This window comes from Panthera onca, chromosome A3, assembly GCF_046562875.1.
Source record: "Panthera onca isolate mPanOnc1 chromosome A3, mPanOnc1 haplotype 2, whole genome shotgun sequence".
In the NCBI taxonomy this organism is placed as follows: domain Eukaryota; kingdom Metazoa; phylum Chordata; class Mammalia; order Carnivora; family Felidae; genus Panthera; species Panthera onca.
The window spans coordinates 115,840,524-115,864,732 of record NC_138341.1 but is presented as its reverse complement, the minus strand read 5'-3'; the positions used below and the strand labels follow the sequence as shown (position 1 = coordinate 115,864,732).

General features: G+C 42.6%; 1 pseudogene; it reads right to left on the bottom strand.

Moving 5' to 3' along the window:
- Positions 1–7,096: 7,096 nt before the first annotated feature.
- On the bottom strand, positions 7,097–7,845 carry LOC132687982 (PRELI domain-containing protein 1, mitochondrial-like; annotated as a pseudogene).
- Positions 7,846–24,209: the final 16,364 nt, after the last annotated feature.

Sequence of the window (24,209 nt, the reverse complement as noted above, 5' to 3'; positions counted from 1 at the left end):
CATCTAGAGATTCTTTCAAATTCTCTACCCTCAGGATTCTACCAAGCCCATGTTCTAGACCCTGTCTCTCCCAATGGCCTGGGAAATACCTGAGGTGAGACCACAAATACACATCCTCTGAATCTCCAGGGCTGGAGGTTCTGGGTCCTCTCTCAGTAGAGCAGGGCTGGTGGGGGTGGGTCTGAGAGCTGCCCATCTGGCCCAACAGGAGGCAGGGAGTGAGCTAGGCCAGAGCTTCATGCTCTGCTGATAAAATCCTGCCCCAGCCTAGTCTGAAACTCCAGAGGGACTCCTCAGCCCTAACAACTAGGAGGAGCCAGGAAATAAAACCCAGAAGCTTCTGGGGGGAGGAGCAGCAGTGTTTTGGCCCTTGGAGTGGTGTCCCCAAAGTGTCATTCTGTGCAACCCTGAACCTCTGCTCTTTGCATATACTTCCTGCTAACTTCATATCCTCTCTTGACCTCCTTGCTGACTTAAATGAAATAATCCCTAATACTCCTCTCTCATCACACCATTTGCCTCTTCTAAAAACTTCTGTGGCTCCCAACGTATCACACCCCTTAACACAGCATTTGTTAATTTGTTCAGCCTTCCATGAACCAGTCCTAGCTCTCTCCGGCTTCATCCCCACTTCTCCTGTATGCACCTTGTGCTAATGCCAAATTCCTGTCTCCTTAACACTCTCCCACAGTTGTGGTATTGCTCAAGCTGTTTCCCCTGCCTGGAATGCCCTCTTCAGGCCTTTGTGAATGCATATATTTTCTGTCTTCAGGACTCTACTCACACCTTCTTCCTCCAGGTAGCCTTCCCCACCCATGTGTCTGGAGCTACTTTGATGGACAGTCATTTATTCAATAAACAAGAAGTAGTGATGACTAAATGTGTGTGTGTGTGTGTGTGTGTGTGTGTGTGTGTTCCTAAATGGATGGTTGGCATCCCAAGGGCGTAATCTCTGTCCATATACTACCCCCACCCAGCCTATGCTGGGACTGGCAGAGTAGACTCCAATCAAAAGCTCAGCATTTACAGCTCAAGAAGGGTGGCTGGTACAGGAATCTTCACCTGGATCCTGGACCCTGGTGTAGGGAGCATTCTGTTGGGCACAGGATTTTCATTTCTCAAGCCCAGGGAAGGGGTCTCTGGCATACACTCTGATGAGCTAGATTCTGCTCCCAGCTTTGGCTGAACCCCATGTACAGGCTGCTAGGGCAGATCCCAGTCTTCCATTTCTCTGTAGAATCAGAGGTACCCATGGAAGTAGCGGTATCCTCTCCTGAAACCCCTAGGACCCATCCTTCTGCACTGTAGATTTATTATCAGGGTTGGAGGACACCTCAGATCTTAATTCATCCAAACTCCTCATCTTACAGGTGGAGAAACTGAGGCACACAGGCACAGAGAGGTCAAGTTACCTGCTTAGAATTGTAGACCAGCAGAGCTATCTATTGAACCTGGTGGCAAAGGAGTGGGGGAGCTTAGTATTCTGGGACCCTGGTCTGGACCTGAGGGTTGTAAAAAGAGGCAGTGGGCACCATGCTGGGGGTAATCCTGGAGACTTATTTCCAATTAGAGACTGCCATTGCTGGATAGATATGGATGTCTTCATATACACATGGAGGCATCCGTGTACAAACATACACACATGCACATGAACTCACACCCACGGAGTTAACAGATGCCCATACCCATCCAATCCCTGCTCAGATATAAGCACCTTCCCAGTTTTATGGGCTCCAGGATTGGAGGTCAAGAGGCCATCCTTCTATTCCTGTCTGAGCCTGAGGCTTGCCCTCACCAAACCCTGGGGCCTCACCAATGGCTTGGGGCCCCCCACTTCAAAGGGCAGAGATGTGTCAGATGTGTCAGCCTGGGTGTGTCCTTCACAGACCTTGTGTGTACTTGAAGATATGAGCCCGCTGGAGAACTGCCTCACCATTCATCCCTTCTCCCTTTCCCCTCTCAGATAGACAGCAAGGCTGAGACAAAGACCACAGGGTAGCTTGGAATCTGAGTCAAAATCAGGAGTCCTGATCACTCAGAAGCATAGCCCTTCCCTGCCCTCCACTAGTCCCAGAACTACAGTTAAATGAGAAGATTAATTATGATACTATTGGGATTTCTATGTGTCAGGTACTATTCTAAGTCCTTACCCATGTCAATAATTAATTTAATCTTCACAACAACGCTTTATGTAGATAATCATTTTCTTTCCATTTTACTGGTACAAGAAACTGGGACAGAGACGGGAAAAAATTTAATTGGTAAAGCCAACTAGGGCAGACATAATCCCCAAACTCCTCCCAAACCAAATGTTCTATACCTTAACCAGGAGCCATATATCCAGAATTTCTATTCAGATAGGTTTGTTGTCCAACTCAGAGGTGTTTAAATTGAGGATGGTGTGTGTGTGTGTGTGTGTGTGTGTGTGTGTGTGTGAACACCTTGGCCTGATTGTCAGTAAATCCAAATTTCAGTCCTGGTTCTATCCTGGGCTCACTGCCTGGGTTCCTGGGTAAATCACTTTCTTTGTCAGTTTTCCCATCTGCAAAGTGGCTGGCCTCATGCTTCCTAAACGGTATCTCCAGTCCCAACCTTCAGGCATCCGAGTTTGTTTGTGTCTGTTTGTCCTCCCTGGAGGAAGGAATAGTCAGGACAGGATTCATTTCAGGAAGAGGAGGCAGGTGACAGGAAGTGAAATGCCTGGCTTGGTTTTAGTCCACCTGCCCATGATTTGAGGTTGGGGTGGTGACTTTGGGGTTCCTTGGGTATGTTTGAGTGTAGACAATTACCCAAGTGAGCTGCTCTGGTGTGAATGCCCTGCATGAATTCCCACATTTAGAACTTTTGGAAGGAAATGGTGGCATCCCTCCAGCTTTGAGGCTGGGAAGGAGAAGGTAGACAATGAGGTTCCCCCCTGCTGAGGCAGCCACTCTTCTAGGAGCAGATGGGCTCCCTGCAGCTCAGACCACCGCCCTTTTCTGCTCATAGCTCCTCCTTGGCTCCCTACCATCTCTAGGCTGCAATTCACACGGCAGACCAGGCATGCTCTCGTGGTACTTGGTACACAGTAAACATTCAGTAAGTACTGACTCGAGGGGTGAGTGAAGCTGCCCTCACCCACTCATTTGGCCTTCTCCGTCAACACACACACACACACACACACACACACACACACACACCATGCAAATGATCACACTCCAAGCTACCACCAGTTTTTCTGCTTCCAGGATTTTGCTCTCGCAGTTTCCTCTTCCTAGGGAGCCCGTCCCTCTCCCCCTACCTAATCTCCATGTGTCTAGACCCTCTTTATTCTTTATTAATTCTTTATTAATGTAATTGGCAGCTTATATTTATTGAGCATTTACTGTATGCCTGTCACTCTCCAGGATGCACGGCGTTTCTATCCCCATTTTACAGATGAGGAAATTGAGTCTCAGACTGCTGAGGCCCAAAATCATGTTTCTGTATATATAGCAGTGTATAGAAATATTGGATGTACATCTGTGCACATATAATAATAAATAGTGTAAAAATGATAAAGCCTATGTATGAAAATTTTACAGTATCTTTACCTAACATAAAATCATTTTCTCAAGCAGCACTCCCATGTTGGCCTTGGAGGAGCAAACTGCCATGTTTTGGAGAGGGCCACATGGCAAGGACCCAAGAGGGGCCTCTAGAAGCTGAGAGCAGCCCCCAGATAACAGATAGCAATAAAATAAGGATCTTAATAATATGGCTGCAAGGAAATGAATTCTGCCAACAACCTGAGGGAGCCTGGAAGAAAAAGTTTCCCTATTTGAGTCTTCAGATGAGGACACGGTGGTCAACACCTCAATTTCACCCTGTGGGTCCCTGAGCAGAGAACCCAAATGAGCTGTGCCTGGACTTCTGACTAATAAAACTGTAGCTAATAAGTAAGTGTTGTCTTGAGCCCCTAAGTTTGTGGAAGTTTGTAACACAACTATAGAAGACTTCTACACATGTGTTCAAAAAGTTTTTTGCATGAAAATCAAGAGGCAGCTTGAGTTACTAATCTTACTCGAGTACATTTTGTCTTTTTTTTAAAGGTATTTTTAAAGTTTATTTATTTATTATTTTGAGAGACAGAAACAGAGGGAGAGAGAGAGAGAGAGAGAGAGAGCAAGTGGGGGAGGGCCAAAGAGAGAGGGAAAGAGAGAGAATACCAAGCAGGCTCTTCACTGTCAGTGTAGAGCCCAGTGTGGGGCTCAAACTCACAAACTGCAAGATCATGACCTGAACTGAAGTCAGATGCTTAACCAACTGAGCCATCCAGGTGCCCCCAACTAGTACATTTTGTCTTCGTGCAAATATTTTTGTAAAACTCATAATAGTGTTACAAATGGGAAAACATATTTTTTCCTATCTTTTTTTCTTTTGCCAAAGTCATATACTTGAAATTAAGTAACTTCAATATGTGGGATGCAACTCTAGGTATATATCAGCCAAAAGGCACTCCTTCCAGGAAGCTTTCCAAGATCTCTTTGGGAAGAAATAACTTCTCCCTTCTCACAGCCCCCAAAACATATTGTCTGCCTGTCCTTAGAGCATTATACACTTTCAATTCATCACACTCAGTAATGACTAGTTACTCTCTGGGAGACAGGTGCCTTTTCTATACTTGAGAATCTCTTTCAGTGTAAGCAGAAATATAATCAGAGACATTATAAAACAGGGAGATAGGGGCTATGACAGTGGGTAAGACAAGATGCTAGGGGAATCCAAAAAAAAAAAAAAAGAGAGAGAGAGATTCAAGGAAGGCTTCAGGGAAGACAAGGCATCTGAGGTACACTTTGAAGGATGAGTAGAAGCTTGCGTGGGACAAATGGGTTGAATGCCCTGGAATATGATTTCAAATCAGGAGCCCTGCACCTTTGTCTTGGCTCTGCTTCTGACTTGCTATGTAATTTGGGGTGACTTTCTGTCCCTCTGTGGGTCTCTGTTTCTGTACAATGAGGGCATTAATGGGGAATTCCTTTGTCTGCGTACTTGTCCTCTGCCCATGATTTTCTTTTTTTTTTTTTTAATATATGAAATTTATTGTCAAATTGGTTTCCATACAACACCCAGTGCTCATCCCAAAAGGTGCCCTCCTCAATACCCATCACCCACCCTCCCCTCCCTCCCACCCCCCATCAACCCTCAGTTTGTTCTCAGTTTTTAACAGTCTCTTATGCTTTGGCTCTCTCCCACTCTAACCTCTTTTTTTTTTTTTTTCCTTCCCCTCCCCCATGGATTTCTGTCAAGTTTCTCAGGATCCACATAAGAGTGAAACCATATGGTATCTGTCTTTCTCTGTATGGCTTATTTCACTTAGCATCACACTCTCCAGTTCCATCCACGTTGCTACAAAAGGCCATATTTCATTCTTTCTCATTGCCACGTAGTATTCCATTGTGTATATAAACCACAATTTCTTTATCCATTCATCAGTTGATGGACATTTAGGCTCTTTCCATAATTTGGCTATTGTTGAGAGTGCTGCTATAAACATTGGGGTACAAGTGCCCCTATGCATCAGTACTCCTGTATCCCTTGGGTAAATTCCTAGCAGTGCTATTGCTGGGTCATAGGGTAGGTCTATTTTTAATTTTCTGAGGAACCTCCACACTGCTTTCCAGAGCGGCTGCACCAATTTGCATTCCCACCAACGGTGCAGGAGGGTTCCCGTTTCTCCACATCCTCTCCAGCATCTATAGTCTCCTGATTTGTTCATTTTGGCCACTCTGACTGGCGTGAGGTGATATCTGAGTGTGGTTTTGATTTGTATTTCCCTGATAAGGAGCGACGTTGAACATCTTTTCATGTGCCTGTTGGCCATCCGGATGTCTTCTTTAGAGAAGTGTCTATTCATGTCTTCTGCCCATTTCTTCACTGGGTTATTTGTTTTTCGGGTGTGGAGTTTGGTGAGCTCTTTATAGATTTTGGATACTAGCCCTTTGTCCGATATGTCATTTGCAAATACCCTTTCCCATTCCGTTGGTTGCCTTTTAGTTTTGTTGGTTGTTTCCTTTGCTGTGCAGAAGCTTTTTATCTTCATAAGGTCCCAGTAATTCACTTTTGCTTTTAATTCCCTTGCCTTTGGGGATGTGTCGAGTAAGAGATTGCTACGGCTGAGGTCAGAGAGGTCTTTTCCTGCTTTCTCCTCTAAGGTTTTGATGGTTTCCTGTCTCACATTCAGGTCCTTTATCCATTTTGAGTTTATTTTTGTGAATGGTGTGAGAAAGTGGTCTAGTTTCAACCTTCTGCATGTTGCTGTCCAGTTCTCCCAGCACCATTTGTTAAAGAGACTGTCTTTTTTCCATTGGATGTTCTTTCCTGCTTTGTCAAAGATGAGTTGGCCATACGTTTGTGGGTCTAGTTCTGGGGTTTCTATTCTATTCCATTGGTCTATGTGTCTGTTTTTGTGCCAATACCATGCTGTCTTGATGATGACAGCTTTGTAGTAGACTGCCCATGATTTTCTAAGGAGAGTTTTATTTTGTCTGACTGCTTTGTGTGTGTGTGTGTGTGTGTGTGTGACACAAAAGTAGGATAACAGGATGGCAGACACTGAATGGTAAGGTGGGGAGGAAAAAGAAAAGCAAAGCTGTGGGAAAGGGCCTCGGGGGACAATTTTTGATGGAAAGTGACAAGTTTGGTGAGTGAGGGGCACTGAGAGGCAACAATGTGGCTTGAGAGGGTTAATGAGAACACAGGAGATTCTAAAGAGTGTTGACCTGGATTACAGACCCTCTGGTGTCTTTCAAGAATTATAAATAAATATTAGAGTCATTTTTTTTAAGTCAACAAAAAAGTGCCTGTTTTGTGTTAGGTATTGTTCCAGGTACTTGGGACACATGAGAGAATGCAACAAAGGTCCCTGCCCTCATGGAGCTTACAGTCTAGCATTTTTTACCATTGCACCTGCATGCTGTCTGTGATCCTGGACAAGTCACTGCACCTCTCTGTGCCCGTCATCAATTGCCTCACGTGGGAATGAGCAGGCCCCACTCAGACATGGGTAACGGGCCTGGTGCACTGTAAATGCCAAACGGGACTCCCATCCCCAACCCACCACCCAGACAAGAGAAAGGGCTGGAGGTTGACTTTTAATAATAAAGCACAAGAGGGAAAACGTGGAGGGATTTGAGCAGGGTGGTCAGGTGTCCTACCACACCAGGGCCTGGGCTAGCTACACAAACTGCTGCTGCTGCTGTTGCTGCTTGGTAGCAGCCTTGCTGGCAAGGTCCTTGGCCTCCTCTGTAGCTGCCAGTGCTGTCCCCCTTGCCTTATCCTTGGCTTCCTTGGCTGTCTCAACAAGGGGTTCGGAAGGGGCCTCACCTTGCAGCTTGGCCAAGATGTATTCAAAGCCCTTCCTAGTCTTGGTCACAATTGCTCTTGAACCAGGCAAGGCCAAATTCGTGGACAGCTCTGGAGACATCAAATAAGCTGGAGGAGACCCAGGCTTCCCAGCGGATTTTGGTCCAGCCGCTGTTATCAGAGTTCACACAGTAAACACATAGTTCTTCCACCACCAGCAGCTGGGCCTGGTTGATGTTCCAGGTGAAGGTGGTCATGGTCTAGTTCTGTGGGTCCACAATAGAATCCTCCAGGATGCACACTGAGGGAGCAACACTGGCAGGAAGCAGTCACTCCGCCCAGCAGGGCATCCTGTTGGTCTTGGTCAGGAGACACTGGGTCAGGGGCCACCTCCTGGTGCACTCCGTCTTCGGTCAAGACACGTTTGCTATAGGGATTCGGGTGCTGCTGCCGGAAGGCAGCCAACACGTGGTCCCAGGAACTGTGGAGCAATCAAGCTCTGGCCCAGAAATACTTCACCATCTTCCTGACCCGGGGTGGGGTGTGTGCTGGGGGGTGGGGGGTGGCGGGGGAAGAGGGGGGTGGGGTGGGGGCACCACACCCCACCCAAGCACAAGCAGCGGCCCTGGCCATGAGGGGTTGTCTGGCCACAAGCCTAGAGCCATTTTAAAATTACTTTTGGGAGCTGGACTGTTGTTCTTGGATTTAATACATTTTCATTCATTTCTGAATAGATTAAAATGCACGTAATTCAAAAGCCTAGAGAATAAAAGGATATAGGTTTCCTTCTCATTTCTAACCCCAGCACCCTCCAATCAACTTCTGCTCCTTAGGGGTGACTGCTGTTACCCAGCTTCTTGAGTGAAGTGTTGGAAATATTCTTTACATATACATACGGATATGTATGTACGTATATGTATATGTGATCACCCCATTTTGAACACAAACGAGAGCTGTGCATACTGTTCTGAAATTTTCTTTTTTTAAAATTTATTTTAATGTTTATTTATTTTTGAGAGAGACAGACAGGGTGTGAGTGGGGCAGGGGCAGAGAGAGAGGGAGACACAGAATCTGAAGCAGGCTCCAGGTCTGGGCTGTCAGCACAGAGCCCAATGCAGGCTCAAACTCATGAACTGTGAGATCATGACTTGAGCCAAAGCTGGACACTTAACCGACTGAGCTACCCAGGCACCCCTGAAATTTGCTTTTTATAAAAAAAAATGTTTAATGTTTATTCATTTTTGAGAGACAGAGAGAGACAGAGCATGAGCAGGGAAGGAGCAGAGAGAGAGGGAGGCGCAGAATCTGAAGCAGGCTCCAGGCTGTGAGCTGTCAGCACAGAGCCTGACGCGAGGCTTGAACTCACGAACTGCGAGGTCATGACCTGAGCCGAAGTCAGACGCTCAACCGACTGAGCCACCCAGACGTCCTGAAATTTGCTTTTTTTAACTTAACAATATAACATGGAGATCAGTCCCTAATAGTACATAGTACTTCTTCATTCTTTGTTAATAACCACATAGTATTACATTATATCATAGTATGGATAGACTGAAGTTGTCCAATCAGTTCCCTGTAGCTGATCATTTGCTTTGTTTTCAACAATTTATTCTTTACATGGCAGTTCTTGAATGTGACATTGGAGGCTAAGCCTGGGCCATGTGGGGCCCTGGGATTTATTTGGCTTATGGGAGTATTTGGATTATGGAGTATGGGATCTTTGAAAGATACTGACTCATTCTCTGACCAAGCTCTTCCTACCACCCTTTCCCTTGATTTTCTACTCACTCAACCTCTAGGCCCAGAATGGCAGCCTCAGCCCTTTACCATGACCTGTTCTCTGAGGTCCTCAGAACTCCTTCTACTCCATAAAACCCTCCTGGCCTGATTCCCTTGATTCAAGCCATGAGTCTACCAATGGGATCTTTGGGTAGAAAAGCTAGGGATAGAGACCCTGAATAGGTTGTAAATATTTATTGATCAATTCCTGAACTTACCTGGGCCTTCCTGCTTGTTCTCCATCTACTTGTCTGGTTTTGTATGGATTTTATTCTCCCTGTCTTCCAGAGGAATTCTCTGGGTCTCTGTCGGGGGTAGGACCTTACTTGTGGGTCTTAAAAAAAATGTGTCTTCCTGGGGTGCCTGGGTGGCTCAGTCCTTCACGTGTCTGACTCTTGATTTCGGCTCAAGTCGTGATCCTGCGTTGAGGCTCTGAGTCAGGTTCCCAGCTGAGCTTGGAGCCTGCCTAAGATTCTCTCTCCCTCTCCCTCAACCCCTCCCCCTACTTGTGTATGCACGCACTCTCTCGTGCACGTGTTCTCTCTCTCAAAATAAATAAATAAGCATTTCTTAAAATGTACCTTCTTGTGGGAGAAGAAACCCTTCTACCTGTAATGGGATTGCATGGAATGGTTATTTACAGATAATCTAGTGCGCTAAATTTACAGATGAGGAAACTGAAGTGTGGATGAGGGGGAAGGGCTTACCCACGATAATCGAATGAGTGAGTGAAAGGGACAGGAAAGACACAGGAAGCTTTCATTTCCAGATCTTACCCCTTCACTCTCTTCTCCAAGAGTTCAAACTCAGTCAACCTTTATTTTCAAACTCTAGTATATAAAGGTAACAGAATTGCAGTATTATTCCTATGATGGATGACTACTTAGCAATAAAAAGGAATGAACTATAATACCTGTAAAAATATGGATGAACCTCAAAATACGATGCTGAACAGAAGAAACCAGATGCTAAAGAGTACATATCATATGATACCATTAGTATGAACTTCTAGAACAGGCAAAAGGAGTTATGTATACTGACAGAGAGCAGGTCAATAGCTGCCTGTGATGGGTGGAAGGACCGACTGAGTACAAAGGGGAGCAAAGGAATTTTCTGGAGTGATGGAGTGCTCTATAATTTGACTGTGGGAGTGGTTACATGGTGTCAAAATTCATTACACCTCAGCAAAGGTGGCTTAAAAAGGAAAAAAAGAAGCAACATGGAAATATACTTACTCAATTTATTTAAGAAATTACAATGTTACCACTGACCTACATGTACAAAACCAACATTGACCAACTCATTTGAGAAGGGGAAGTTTAGCAGTTCATAACCCTCAGATAAGATGTTTTCCATCTTTGAAATGAAGTTGTCACAGATTTTGATCATAACATCATTTTCCTTGGGCTTTTGTTCAAGAATTTCCTCTGTCTCAAAATCATTCCTGACTTAGGTTGGATTAAAAAGCTACTGACTACTACCTCTTTGCTCTATATCAGAGTGATTTATTAGCTTGACAGATTTAATTTTTCTACTGCAGAGGTCTTCAAAGTGTTTCAGTTCTGTCCTTAAGAAAGAAAAATTATTTGTACAAGTAATAACAACCATGGCTAATGTTAATTGATTGTTTTCTATGTTCCAGGAGGTATTCTCAATGGTTTTCATGTAATATTTCATTACAGCTTCAGAACAATCACATAAGGGAGCTACTCTTATTATCCCCGTCTTGTAGGCTTGGAAAATGAGGCACAGAGAGCTTGAATTATCTGCCCAAGGCTTGACAGCTACTAAGTGATAGACTGGGATATGAATCTTATTAGCCTGGCTCTAGAGCCCATCTAGCTGTTAAGCACTATATGGTATTGACAACCAACATGACTCAAGAGTGATAGGGAAGCCCTTTTACCTTAGGATCCCTTCCTCACTGTACCAGAAATTCCACCATTATAGCTTCCTCCCTCACAGTTAAGCATTTCCCTATTTAGATGCCTCCTAAAATACAACTAGTTAAGAGATTAGGAACACTAAATCCCTACACTTCTAGTTGACTGGGTTTTTTCACTGCACTCTCCACTGAATGGACTGAGAAACACAGACTGGGAGGTGGGAACAGGGCAGCAGGGCATTGAAGGGAATGAACAGAGAGGTAAAAGGTGGGAGCCAGATGTCCCAATTTTCCTAGACTGGCCCTGTTCAACCTCACATCGACGGGGACTCTGGAAATATGACCCTATAGCTAATTGGCTCTTGTTCTCAGCCCAGAACTCTGGGAACAGGGAGTCAAGTGCATGAGAGGTGACAGGAGAGGCTCTTTGGAATGATGCTGGGAGTAGCTCAGCCTCTTTCTGAGCCAAGGTATTCCTTGGGGGAGGGCAGGTGGGACAAAGGGCATGATATGAATCCTTCTCTCAGAAGAAGGAGAGTCAGCTTCAGCCTCACTCTTTTGCCTTGGGGTAGTTGAATTCTATCCATTTGAATTCTACTTTTTAAAATTAAAATGTATTTTAGGGGCGCCTGGGTGGCTCAGTCGGTTGGGCGGCCGACTTTGGCTCAGGTCATGATCTCAAGGTCCGTGAGTTCGAGCCCTGCATCGGGCTCTGTGCTGACAGCTCAGAGCCTGGAGCCTGTTTCAGATTCTGTGTCTCCCCCTCTCTCTGCCCCTCCCCTGTTCATGCTCTGTCTCTCTCTGTCTCAAAAATAAATAAACGTTAAAAAAAATTTAAAATGTATTTTAAATGATGCAACAATTTACGTAAATTGAAACAAACAAATTTTGTAATTAAAAACGTTGTAAGTATAAAATTCAAACAAGATAAAGTTAAAGTCCCTTGACCATCCGTCATCCAATTCAAGAGACTTTCCACCACTGCCCCTGATTGGGAGTGTATCTTTTCCTTTTTTTTTTTTTTTTTTTTTTTTAGACAGAGGGAGAAGGCAAGCAAGAGAGTGGGCAGAGGGAGGGCGAGAGAGGGAGAATATTTTTCTTAAGTTTATTTACTTTGAGAGAGAGAGAGCACACAAGCAAGTAAGGAAGGGAGAAAATCCCAAGCAGGCTCCACACTGCCAGCACGGAGCTCAATGCAGGGCTCGATGTGGGGCTTGATGTGGGGCTTAATGTGGGGCTTGAACCCACAAACCATGAGATCACAACCTGAGCTGAAACCAGGAGTCAGATGCTTAATTGACTGAGCCACCCAGGCTCACTTAAGCAGGCTCTGCGCTGAGTGCAGATCCTGATGTGGGGCTTGATCCCGCAACTCCGGGATCATGACCTGAGCCGAAATCAAGAGTCAGATGCTCAACCAATTGAGCCACTCATGTGCCCCTCCTTCCCTTTTTCTACTATATATATACATGTGTGTGTGTGTGTGTGTGTGTGTATGGAGTGTTTTGTTTCATTAGGCTTGTTTTGCTTTTGCTTCTAGTTTTAGAATTATGCTTTACATTTTTTTATTTACTTAATTACAGGGACATAGTTCAGAATTCCAAAGGTTCAATAGGGAATATAGTAAAAGCCAGGTGCCCCTCCCTCCCCTGTTCCCACCATCCAGTCTCCTCCCTGGAGGCAAACACTAATTCTAGTTTCCTGTTATTCCTTCCAGAAGTATTCTAGGCAGTTAAAATCCAGTGCATATATACTTATATGTATTTTTCACACAAATAGAGACACTGTTCTGCACCTAGTTTTTTTTTTCACTTTACAGTGTATTTTGCAGACCTTTCCTTATCAGTAGCCTCACTTTTTTCTTACACGTGCATAGTATCCCATTGTATTTATGCACAATGTGTGTCAATTCCCCTGTGGAAAGAAAGGTTGTTCTCAATATTTTATTATTACAGATAATGCTGCAATTAATATTTGCATCCATTACTTTGCATATTTATTCATAAGATGAACATTTATTAGTGGGGATTAGTCAGGTGAGGTTATGTGAAAAGTTTAAATAGCATTTTAAATGTTGATTGATATTACCAAATAGGCTTTAGGATGTACCGATTTTTACTGCTTATAAGTTTGTTTTTACATAAATATATCATATTATATACTCTGTCCTGAACACTCACATTTTCCACTCAGCAATATGACTTGAGTTCGACCTATGTCAATACACATAGACACATAGACCTACCTACCTCATAAAAAAACTGCCTTCCAGTTTCCCATTGTGTGGCTGTAGATAGCCTATTTAACTGTAGATAGTTTATTGAGGGACATTTGGGTAGTTTTCAATTTTTTGCTGCCACAAACAACACTACAATTACTATTTTTGTGTGAATAGAATAGATTCAGAGAAATCACTTACAAGACTGATAGGTATACATATTTTAAATTTCTTTTTTTAAATTTTTTTAATGTTTATTTATTTTTGAGAGAGAGAAACAGAGTGTGAGTGGGGGAGGGGCAGAGACAGAGGGAGACACAGAATGTGAAGCAGGCTCCAGGCTCTGAGCTGTCAGCACAGAGCCCGACAGGGGGACCGAACTCACCAACCGTGAGGTCATGACCTGAGCCGAAGTCGGATGTGTAACCAACTGAGCCACCCTGGGGCCCCTATATTTTAAATTTCAAAAAATGCTCTCCCAAAATGTGCCAGGTTAGACTTCCACCAATGGTGCATGAAAGCTTTAGGTTTACATCTAGAAGCAGCCTATGTGTTTCACCCAGAATCAAAGCTCAAAGTCCCAGTTATCACTGGGATCATCTAGGCCCTGAGCCTCTCTCTGCAGAATGTGAGTGGACAAGCTGAGTGTTGGGAAGGAGGAGCATAGGCTAGGGATAGTCTGTCCCCCATTAGGCAGATGGTCACCTAGGTAACATAGCCCTCTCCAAAGAAAAGGCAAGGCTACTTTGGGAAAGAGTGAGCTCCCCATCACTAGAAGTGTCTGAATGGAAGTTTGGTATCAACAAATGTTCTCAGCATGTGCTCGGTGCCAGATCTTGGGCTCAGTGTCTTGACTCAGAAATGTGTCATATCCATTTCCTGCCCTCCCAGAGCTTGATAATCATGGGATCTCACCCCACATCGGGCTCCATGCTGAGTGTGGAGCCTGCTTAAGATTCTCTCTCTCTCTCTCTCTCTCTCTCTCTCTCAATCTCTAAAAAAAAAAAAAAGAAAAGAGAGAGTTGGAAGCTTAGCCGACTAAGCCACCCAGGTGCCCTCAAACATCCTTTAAATGCACAACTGAACCTTCAACAGTTTGGGGTTTTTAACAGATGTTTGGGGAGATGAAGACTTGGGTTTACATGAAGTTTGGGATTCGAACTGAGACCCTTGAAGAGCTATACCCACAGTGATAGATTAGAAGAAAACAAACTTCTGACTACTAGCAAAGGAAACAAAAAGGATATATGTCCATCTTGACCTGGCATTTGGGTGCAGGAAAGAAATGATCTGAGAATCTGAAACCACACTCCTGTCCTCGATGAGTCTGGAGTTCAAATTTATATCACCTGAATGGCTGGTAAACTTCAAGGCTGAGAAATTCACACAAAAGGAGATGTACTCCCAAACTAACTCTCAGATGCCTAGGAGAAACAAATGCAAATCTTCTCTGGATGTCCTCCACCCCAGTTTCAGGCTATGCAGAATTCCTATGTATAAAGCCCTTCCAAACATTATTTAATAATCCACAAGCAAACAATTGATGAAATACACAAGGAAACAATCCACCATGAGCAAGATTCAGTAGACACAAGGAATCAGACTGCCAAAAACTTCAGATACTAGAATTATCAGATAGTGATTACCAAGTGCTGTTTAGAGACAGCTGCTTAGTGCTTTCTTTCGGAGTATGGAGAAAGAACCAACTCTCAGGTGGAACCAAAGTCTTCATAGAGATGGAAACTTGAAGAATGTGCCTTGAAAGATAAGTAGGACTTTGCCAAGTGAGGACAAGTGCTGTTGGATAGCCAGTGGGGTGTACACAGTAGAATGTACCAAGGAAATGACAATTCATAGTTTATTTTCTCAGGTGCAAATAGGGCACAAAAGTGGGGGATGAGTCAAGGGAGGTAGGTAGGGGGGGTAGATCATGATGGCCCTTGTGAGCCATCCTAAAGGACTTCAATTCTTAAACTAAGTGCAAAGGAAAGCCAGTGAAGAGTTTTAAGTGAAGGGTTTTAGGTGAAGGGTTAATGATACTCATTTGTTCGTTTATTCATTCATTCAACCAATGGGTATCAAACATAAAAAGTGGTTGTAGGATGGAGAATGGCAACAGGAGACCTGTTAGGAGAGTATAGTAGACATCTAGGGGAGGAATGCTAGTGGCTTAGACCAGGGCAGTGGCAGTGAAGATGGAGAGGAGTAGGTTGATTTGACTAATCTTTAGGCCAAAGCTTGAAGGTGGATTATGTACAAGGATGGCCATTGGGAGAGGTCAAGGCTAATTCTCAGGTTTTTAGTTGAACAACTGAAAGACTGGTGGTGCCATTCACAGAGATAAGGAATTAAGGAGGAAGAGTGAGTTGTTGAAAGGAAGATCATGAGCTCGGTTTTAGATATTTGGAATTTAGGGGCGTCTGGGTGACTCAGTTAAGCGTCCAACTTCGGCTCAGGTCATGATTTCACAGTTCATGACTTTGAGAGCCTCATGTCAACTCTGTGCTGACAGCTCAGAGCCTGGAGCCTGCTTCAGATTCTGTGCCTCCCTCTCTCTCTTCCCCATCCCCTCTCAAAAATAAATAAACATTAAAAAATTTAGATATTTGGAATTTAAAGTGTCAATGTTTAGTTTGATACACGTCTGAATATCAATAAGTGAAACCTGGGCTGGAAATAAAGACATGAGAATCACCAAAATATAAATGGTAATTAAAGCCAGGGAAGAAATCCAGAGGCTGATTTCCATCTCCTGTTGTATTGGTTAGGAACTTTTGGTAGCAGGTGGCTAAAGACCCAACTCAGACGGGATTAAACTAGAAAAGAAATTTGGTTGAAATGTTTAGCACTAATTGCCCTCAGGCAAGGTTTGATCCAGTGTCTCAAATAATGGAACTAAGGTCCAGTCTTTTCTAATTTTTCCAAAACACTTCCTAGGAGTTGGCTTAATTCTTGACAGAGTCTCTTTGTGACCACATGCTAGTGTAGGGGAATGGCTCTGCCTTGTCACCTGGTGACCTTACACGTATTCATTCATATAAGCCACATGGGCAAAGGTTTGAAAAACTTAATCTGAGTCTTGGCAGACTGCCTCATGACCCTCCCAGAACATGAGAGGATGGGAGGCTTGTAAGACTCTGATGCCATGTTATCCGGGCCTCCCTATCTCCCCTGGGAAGTTGTAATGAGAGTTTTCTTACTTCTTCCCAGGTTCTGAGGAGCTAATGGGACTTTCTACCCCATCCTACTAAGAATGGAGCTACAGAATAGAAAACCTGTTACCTGCAGCCTAGAATTGGCTCCTTAGCAACAAGGTGCCTACAACTCATGTTGCAATTGCCCAGCCCTTTTTGTTTCAGTGTCATCCTTTTTGGTGTGGGGTACAAGGATCACAGGGAGCTGGCTTATTCTTGTTGTGTATGTAAGTAATAAACTGCTTACATTGAACATGGCTCATTATACCTTTACCAGTTGAATTAGGCTTTGGCCTTGGCCTTGCCTTATCTTGTCTTGTACATATAAATTGCCAGCTGCTTCTAGGTCTGGTGCTTCCAAATTCAAACCCAGCAGAAAAGAAAAGACCCATTTCCCCAAATGGCTCAATCCAAAATTCCAGAATTGAGGTGTTTTGTTTTGTTTTGGTTTGGTTTTAGCTCTGTTGACCTGATTTGGGTCATATGCTTATTCCTGAACTAATCACTGTGGCAGGGATTTGGAGTGTGTTGGTTAGTTTAAGCTATTTAGGCCCATTCCTGGAAATGGGTTGAGGTCAATCCCACTCAAATTACATAGCTGAGAATTCAGGGTCCTATTTGGAAAAGGGAAGGGAAAGGTGGAATGGATGCTAGGAAGCAACAAGCAAAGCCCACTGTACCTGTCTCTTTTTCCAGAGCAGGGAAGTCTGTGTGTATTGGGGGAAAGGGCATGAAGGGTCTGAATGCATAGTTTGTGGAGGGTATGGTTCCTGAGGAGAGGGGTTCAGAGACAGGAGGCTGAGCTACAGGAAGCCAGTCTTTTCAGGTTGTAGTTCTAGTTTATATCTTGGTCTTGTTTTCCTAACAGAATGGCTTTTGCAATGGTGAGCATTTGTGGGTAGGAGACAGGAAGAAAATTGAGAGGGCTGGAGGCACAGAGTCCCAGAAATCTGTCTTCAGGGCATTACGTAAGGCCAGGTTTCTGTTTCCTTTTGGGCCCTTACAACACTTGGGTGCAAGGGTTGAGGAGGGAGCTGGTGTGGGTCTCCTACTTGGTCTCACCAGACACCCAACCCAGGAAAAAGAGGCAGCTAGTATAGGAGACAGACGGTGAGAATCCTGGTTTCTGGAGAATCCTGATTTCTCTGAGACTTAGTTTCCTAATCTGTACCATGAACTAGATCAGGTCTTTCCTACCTTATCAGTCTTAAGGATGCCTTCAATGATTTTTCCCTACATGCCATTGCCTTCCTCTCATCCTATTTATTGAGTTGTTACTGTTAATTTTTAAGTTTTTATATAGTTTGTTTTTTGATGAAAAAGCTACACATAGATCAAGCCAATGCTGTATCTTTAATTCTTCTTTTGTTTTTATAACAACCCTGTTTTCTTCCCCCCACTCTATTCTTATGTGTCTTTTGCTGATTTTCTTGAGTTCATTCTTTCTCATCCAGGTCATATCTTGCAAGTCTATGTGTGGGTTAATTTCTCTTTGCATAATCCAAGGAATTGTAAATTTTATCAAAGTCTGTTTGGCCATTGCTAAAGTGGGTTCAAAGTTGAAGACAAGGATAATTCCTCCAGTCTCACCTCTTGCTCATTTCACCCCACATTGGCCTCCCTCATTGCAAATCAATGCCTTCCTCCCCACACACCCCATTGACCATTGCCAATTCTTTATATCCATGGTTCCCTCTCAATCTTTAGGTATCAGCTTAAATATCACTTCCTCAAACAGGCTTCCATTGACTACCCAATCTAGTCAATAGTAGGTCCTCTGTCATTCATTGTCATTGCTCCTGGTCTGTTGCCCTCACAGGTCTAATCATAAACTCTAATTATTTTGTCTGATTACTTCCATTTTGTATGACTCCCTGCTAGACTATATACTCCAATATGAGAGGGACTGTGTCTATCTTTCTCACCACCGTTATTAGTGGATATTTGCCTTTTTCTTCCCATTCAGTGTCCAATCACCCCTTGCCTTCACTCATATGATTTCACCCAGCTGCCTTCAGGGTGTGCTGTCCTAAGACAAATAGTAAATTCATCATCTGACTTCTCACAAATTCTTTTCTCTTGCTGTTTTCACACAGCCATGAGGCAGGCATGGGACCTAATCTCAATCAATCTCATGCTCTTTCCAAGAACCTTGGATCTTGAAAGACAAGATACAAGGCCATGAAAAACTGGTTAATGTTCACTCATTCCACTGGCGGTGCCTAGTTGATGCGGCAGGTGCCTCCTGCTTCCCAGGCCATGTATTGTTTATTTGGGCCCTGATTGTTCCAAGTCTGGTTTACTCAGTCTTCCCTTTAGCCCTGTGAACTCCTGCACCACCTCCTAGTCAACTTCCTTTATGTTAAAGGTGGCCAGAATCAGTTTGCTGTTTGGAATACAAGAAATGTACTGGATAGATTGTATCTCTACAGACTAGCATAGGCCTCAGCAAAGGTAGGTGTCCAATAAATGCTAAAGGAACAATTAGCCAGGTGTATGGCCTCAAGCTGGTTACTTAATATCTTAGAGCCTCAATTTCTTCCTCCTGGGCAACCCACATACCATCTGGGATCTCTGGTTTCTCAGGACAGAAATCATCTTGCTTCCTCCTTTATTATCTCCCTTCTTTCAGTTCTCTACCCTCCCTTCTCAGCTACAGAACAACTTAACCCAACTCAACCCAAATTCCTCTCATTTTCTCAGGAAGAGCAGCTTAACCACAATGTCTGGACCTAACATTCAGATACTGGTTATGCTGTTTACAAGTTGTGTGACCTTAAACAAATTACTAAACTTCTTTGTTCTTCAGTTTCCTCATGCGCAGGTGGTGATAGGGAAATTATAGTAGTTGTAATAGTATATAATACATATGCTGATATATAAGAGTAATATAGAATATATATCATATATATAATATGTAATATATAGTAATATAGAATATATATAATAAATAATAGTATATACTACAGATACATATATATATATTATATACATGTATACTGAGATAAAACATGTGAAGCACTTAAAATAATGCTTAACACATAGTAAGCACTCAATAATGATAGCTATTATTACTATTTTCATCTTTTTGTTGCATAAGAAACTGGATACCTACACCTTCAGGGTAATGTTCTTCAAAGTATGGCACCTGAACCACCAATATCAGAATAAACTGGAGAGATTAAGAGTGCAGGTTCCTGGGTTCCTTCCCAGACCTAGTGAATCACAGTTTCTAGGGCAGAGCTAGGAAATTTACATTTGAAAAATATATCTCCCAAATGATTGTTCATTTTTTATTTTTTATTTATTAAAAAAATTTTTTTTAATGTTTATTTATTTTTGAGACAGAGAGAGACAGAGCATGAATGGGGGAGGGTCAGAGAGAGAGGGAGACACAGACTCTGAAGCAGGCTCCAGGCTCTGAGCTGTCAGCACAGAGCCCGACGCGGAGCTCGAACTCACGGACCGTGAGATCATGACCCGAGCCGAAGTCGGACGCTCAACCGACTGAGCCACCCAGGCGCCCCTGATTGCTCATTTTTTAAAAGATATAGAGACATAACATACATGCAATAAATTCACCCATTAAAAATTTTTTAATGTTTATTCATTTTTGAGAGAGAGAGACAGACAGACAGACAGAGCACAAGCAGGGGAGGGGTAGAGAGAGAGGAAGACAAATGTGAGGCAGGTTCCAGGCTCTGAGCTATCAGCACAGAGCCCGATGCGGGGCTCAAACTCACGTACCGTGAGATCCTGACCTGAGCTAAAATCGGCCACTTAACTGACTGAGCCACCCAGGTGCCCCTAAAATTCACCCATTTAAAGTATATAGCTCGGTGGTTTTGGTATATTCACAGAGTTGTACAACCATCACCACAATCTGATTTTAGAACATTTTTATCATTCCCAAGAGAAATCCTGTACTCATTAGCAGTCATTTCCTATTCTCTACCCCGCCAACCACCTCTCTACCACCTTTAGACAACCACTAATCTGTGTTTGATCTCTATAGATTTGCCTATTCTGGACATTTCACATAAATGGAATTATATACAATATGTGGTCTTTTGTGTTTGGCTTATTTTACTTAGCATGTTGTCAAGGTTCATCTATGTTCATCTATGTAGCATGTATCAGTACCTTTTTTTTTTTTTTTTTTTTTTTTTTACTCAATGATAGTCTATTGGATAGATATACCACATTTTGTTCATCCATTCATAACAAACAAAATGAATATTTTCCTTGTTTCCACTTTTTGGGTATTATGAATAATAACTATGAACAAGCTGTGAACATTCATGTACAATTTTTGTATGGATATGTTTCATTTCTCTTGGATATTAGCTAGGAGTTTAATTTTTAGTTCATATGGCAATTCTATGTTTAACATTTTGAGGAACTGCCAAACTGTTTTCCAAAGTGGGGGCAGCATTTTATATTCCCACCACCAATACATGAGGGTTCCAATTTCTCCACTTCCTTGCCAATACTTGTTATTATCTGCCTTTTATTGTAGCCACCTTCATCGGTGAGAGGTAATATCTCATTGAGGCTTTGACTTGTATTTCCCTAGTAACTAATGATGTTGAGCATCTTTTCACATGCTTATTGGCCATTTGCGTCTCTTTTGGAGATATGTCTAGTCCAATCCGTTGCCCATTTTTTTTTTTTTTTTTTTTTTTACAGATTTTAAGTAATCTCTACACCCAACCTGGGGCTCAAATTTACAATTCCAAGATCAAGAGTCACATGCTCCACCAACTGAGCCAGCCAGGCACCCCATCCTTGCCCATTTTTAATTGGGTTATTTATTTTCCATTATTGAGTTATGAGAGTTCTTCATATATTCTGAATAAAAGTCCCTAATCAGATATATGATTTGCAGATATCTTCTTCCATTCTGTGAGTTGTCTTTTTATTTCTTGATAGTTCCCTTTGAGGCACAAGTTTTTAATTTTGTGAAATTCAATTTATTTATTTCTTCTTTTGTTGCCTGTGCTTTTGGTATCTAAAAAACCATTGCCTAACTCAAGGTCATGAAGGTTTACTCCTATGTTTTCTTCTAGGTGTCTTACAGTTCTAGTTCTAATATTTAGGTCTATGATCCATGCAAACTCATGTTTAAGAACCACTAGTTTGGGTCTACCTAAAATGTTTTTTCCCAAAGACAATCCTCACCCTAAGAAGAACTTTTAAGTCATCTGTAGGATGATGTAAACAAAAATAAAACAGCTAACTAATATATACCAAGCAAATGGTATGGACTAACCATTTTACATTACATAATCTTGTTCAATCTTCACCATGAGGTTTGTGTTATAATCACCTCCACTTTTCATGATGTAATACACTTCACTCTATGATGATGTAATACATATATCTCCTCCTTTTATGTCAAAGAGGATACCAACACTTGTATCTTCAGGAAGGGAGGTTATACAGATTAAATAAGCTCATTTGTGTTAAAAGTATGGCACAGTGCTTGGCAGAACAGGGCTCAAAGGATGAGAATGCCTCTTTCTATTCCTTTCTAATTGCCTCTCCCACTGAAGACCTACCCCTCCCATTGGTCAAGAAAGCTATCAGCTCCAGGGCTGATTTTTGTATTCTCCTAGCATCCTGCTCCGTTTTCTCCCTTTACTCATTATGATTTGTGATTTTACTTTTGTGTTACTCTTAAGATTATCACATCTCTTCAGCTACTCTCCAACTTCCAAAAAGGCAGAAGGTGCAATTTTGCCACTGGAATATTCCCCAATACCCCATATAGAGCCTGGGGATATAGTGATCTTTTAAAAATATATAGCTGACTGGGGCACCTGGGTGGCTCAGTCGGTTAAGAGACCAACTCTTGATTTCAGCTCAGACCACGATCTCATGGTTTGTGAGTTGGAGCCCTGCATTGGGCTCCACGCTGTCAGTGTGGAGCCTGCTTGGGATTCTCTCTCTTTCTCTCTCAGCCCCTCCCCTGCTCAATCTCTCTCTCTCTCAAAATAAAGAAAGAAAGAAATTAAAAATATATATACACCTGACTACATCACTTTTTGGTCTAAAATCCTCCAATGGCGCATGGATTACCCTTTGAATAAATTCCCAAATTCCCAACTATGGCAAACAAGTCCCTACCTAATTGGCCACTGTCTGCCTCTCCCCCGTACCTTCTATTACTCTCTCCACTTGGAACACACTTGTTTTCTCTCTCAAACACATTTACTGTTTCCTGACTCAGAGTCTGTTTCCTCCACTTGTCAGCTCTGATTAGTTTCTCATCCTTTATGTGTCAGCTCAAATGTCCTCTTCCCAGAGACTTCCCTGACTGCCCTGTCCAGTGCTACCACCACACTTCCACCAAGTTATTCTTTTTTCCCCCACCAAGTTATTCTTGATCATACCAGCTGTTTCATCTTATCTACAGCCCTGAAATTTTCTTATGTATTTATTTAATATTAATTATTGTAGCTAACATTTAAGCACTCAAATAAGCACTTTTCATACATTAATTAACGAAGTAGTGTGCTACTTAATGCTTATCAATGGGTTCTCCAAAGTCCAAAACTCTGATTTGTAGTGCCTGCTGATTTCTGTGTGTAAACACGCTCATTGGGAGGGATTTCAAGATACTAACCTGACAACACCAGTATAGGAATTGATGGGCAGTGGCACGCCATTATACAATATTTGCCATAGTGATACAGTAGTGATAAATAACCTCAAAAACAAGAACCGTATGATCCTCTCAATAGATGCAGAGAAAGCATTTGACAAAATACAGCATCCTTTCTTGATAAAAACCCTCAAGAAAGTAGGGATAGAAGGAGCATACCTCAAGATCATAAAAGCCATATATGAACGACCCAATGCTAATATCATCCTTAATGGGGAAAAACTGAGAGCTTTTCCCCTAAGGTCAGGAACAAGACAGGGATGTCCACTCTTGCCACTGTTATTCAACATAGTATTGGAAACATTAGCCTCTGAATTCAGACAGCACAAAGAAATAAAAGACATCCAAATCATCCAGGAGGAGGTCAAACTTTCACTCTTCGCAGATGACATGATACTCTATATGGAAAACTCTAAAGATTCCACCAAAAAACTGCTAGAACTGATTCATGAATTCAGCAAAGTTGCAGGATATAAAAATCAATGCACAGAAATCAGTTGCATTCCTATACACCAACAATGAAGTAACAGAAAGAGAAATCAAGGAATCGATCCCATTTACAATTGCACCAAAAAACCATAAAATATCTAGGAATAAATCTAACCAAAGAAGTGAAAAATCTACACACTGAAAGCTACAGAAAGCTTATGAAAGAAATTGAAGAAGACACAAAAAAATGGGAAAAGATTCCATGCTCCTGGATAGGAAGAACAAATATTGTTAAAATGTTGATACTACCCAAAGCAATCTACATATTCAATGCAATCCCTGTCAAAATAACACCAGCATTCTTCACAGAGCTAGAACAAATAATCCTAAAATTTGTATGGAACCAGAAAAGACTCCGAATAGCCAAAGCAATCTTGAAAAAGAAAGCCAAAGCAGGAGGCATCACAATCCTGCACTTCAAGCTATACTACAAAGCTGTAATCATCAAGACAGTATGGTACTGGCACAAGGACAGACACTCAGATCAGTGGAACAGAATAGAGAACCCAGAAATGGACCCACAAATGTATGGCCAACTAATCTCTGACAAAGCAGGAAAGAATAGCCAATGGAATAAAGACAGTCTCTTCAGCAAGTGGTGCTGGGAAAACTGGACAGCAACAATCAGAAGAATGAACCTGGACCACTTTCTT